This window comes from Penaeus japonicus, unplaced genomic scaffold, assembly GCF_977035675.1.
Source record: "Penaeus japonicus unplaced genomic scaffold, GWHDUDI00000001_assembly GWHDUDI00000031, whole genome shotgun sequence".
In the NCBI taxonomy this organism is placed as follows: Eukaryota; Metazoa; Arthropoda; class Malacostraca; order Decapoda; family Penaeidae; genus Penaeus; species Penaeus japonicus.
Window position 1 is genome coordinate 12,573,438 of NW_028234433.1, and position 2,500 is coordinate 12,575,937.

General features: G+C 43.9%; 1 pseudogene; it reads left to right on the top strand.

Annotated features, from left to right (window-relative positions):
* LOC147468040 (uncharacterized) overlaps positions 1-2,500 on the top strand; it is a 4,365-nt pseudogene that overhangs the window by 1,256 nt on the left and 609 nt on the right.

Genomic DNA, 2,500 nt, shown 5'->3' on the forward strand with positions numbered 1-2,500 from the left:
CTCTCTCTCTCTCTCTCTCTCTCTCTCTCTCTCTCTCTCTCTCTCTCTCTCTCTCTCTCTCTCTCTCTCTCTCTCTCTCTCTCTCTACTGCCTAATCTATCAAACCATAAGTTTCTCTTTTCTTTTCTAAACAGCCTATCTTTCTAGGTCTCTGTAGCCTTGAATTATGAAAACACTTGAATTTTCACTTTCATTCAAATTAATACAACTTGATTGAAAAAGAAAAAAAAAGAAATGCATATTGCTTTCTCTTTAAAAAGCAGGAGAATGATATCGAGAAGCTTTCAAAAGAGCGCCTCACACCCGCCTGATTTATATTCAGTGTCTAGCGAGATAAGGATGACTTTGAGTCAAATAGCCAACGATCTTTGGGATTTCGAAAGGTGAGCGTAAGAAATATATCTTGAGAGAATAATTTGTGTCTTCGCATAAGAGAGATGTAAATAGATTAATAATATTTACCCAAAAAGTATGCACTGTTAGAAATAGACCTTGTTTTATGCATGGACCGATGACGAATAAGTACCACGTTCATGAATTTAGCGTTACGGAGATGCATTTAACAAACTTGCCGAGGAAACAATGAAAATCACCTGACCAAGAGAGGATTTATTATTACTATTTATTGTTGTACAGATTTATCGGTATTATTGGATAAAGACGCAACTACACGTAGCGAAAAACAAAAACAAACCTTTCGGCATGACGTAGCTTTAATTATGACGGAACACCTTTTTTTTTTGTCCGAAAACGAAAAATAATCGGAAAATATTATTTTGAAAATAATTAAAAAACGAGTAACGGGAGAGATGATACCACTGCCTTTACAAACATCTGACTGAAAAATATCGGCTCTGCGCATGCGCCAACCTCACCCGCGGAAATACAAAAGTATCGATAGCAGGCAATACTGCCACGCGATAATAATAGCACCAATAGGGAAACAGTAGGTCTAGCCGACAAAATGATCGACCAATCACAGACAATTGAACATAGAGTCTGGGTCCTTGCTTGAATTTCAAAATCAGTTTTGAGATGGCTACATTGTGTGTAAGATGTAGGTACACTCTGTGGGAATTTTTTTTTTCTTTTTTTTTTTTTTAAGATAACGCTGCATCACTGAAGTTATTACGCGACCATGGTGCTCTGCCAACGGAAGTGCAGTGCAAAAACTGTAAATTACCTTGTACCTTCCGTTCAGAGACGGCAAGGTGGTATTGTGGCCGTTGAAGCAAAATACCATAAACAAAGAAAAGAAAGCACTGTAACTTCACCGTAACTGTAACTCCAAGGAGTTCACTTGCATCTGTGGGAGGTAGCTTGCCTTATCAATCACCGGCTGCAGCAGCACTGGGACCACCACGGGATTTTTGAAAATCTTGGCTGGGCCCAGAAGACAAGTGTTGATTGGCGAAGCTTCTGCTCAGAAGTTACGGAAAATTGGTTAGCAAACCAGGAGCCAATCGGTGGGGAAAGTGTCGTCGTTGAAATTGACGAATCTTGCTTCGGAAAAAGCAAGTACGGAAGAGGACGTCAACTCAGTAACATCTGGGTGTTTGAGGGGATAGAGAGGGAGGAAAAGAAGAGCTTCCTCATTCCCCTCGTTCCTCCTCTCTCTCCAAACAGGAAGAAGGAGAAGTTGGGTCCCCTTATCAAAAAGTACATTCTTCCGGGCTCCATCATCTGCAGTGACGGTTGGGGAGCGAGGGATACACTCATCGGGTGGTCAACCATTCTGTGGAGTTTGTAGTTCCCGGGGATCGGGATATCCACACCCGAAATATTGAACGACTCTGGCATGATGTCAAGGAGTGGACGAAGCGGCCTGGCAATCGGCGCGAATTTTACGCGCAGTATTTATCGAGGTACATCTTCGTCCAGAATAATTACTTCTCACACGTTTTCTCGAAATTGCTCGGCTGTACCTTTGCAGTAAGAACGTGACGTGCGCGCTCGACTCCGATCGGACGAATCAGATAAAAGGCCCTCACACGCCCAATTAAGGTAAGAAGTGGTATGAGATAGCTGAGAAGGGGGGGGTCCAGGGGTGAGCGCAGCCCCCCCCCCTAGCTAGGGCAGGCTAAAATCGCTCAGTGAAAATGAACCTGCCACGCAATGGCTTAAGAAGAGGGGGTCCATAGGGGGGCGAAGTCCCACATTGGCTAGGGCAGACCTAAAATCGGTCAGTTCCGTGGTCGGTCGTTGACATCCGTCTTGAAAAGTTACCGGCCACGCAGTGGCCTCAAAAGTGTGTGTGTGGGGGGTGGGGGTCCAGGGCTAGGGCTGGCTAGGGCAAACCTAAAAACTAGGCTAGGTTAGGTTTATGGGGTGGGTTTTGATTACGAAAAAAACGTTAAATATCCCGCCAGAAATCGTTTAGTTCCGTATCGACGGTGGTGCGCGTGTGGGGAGGGAGTGTAATTCAGCAATGAAAGGTTTGCGATGGAATTGAGTACCGAAACTGTACAAAAGAGAACGAAAACTACCAGAAAAATATTGT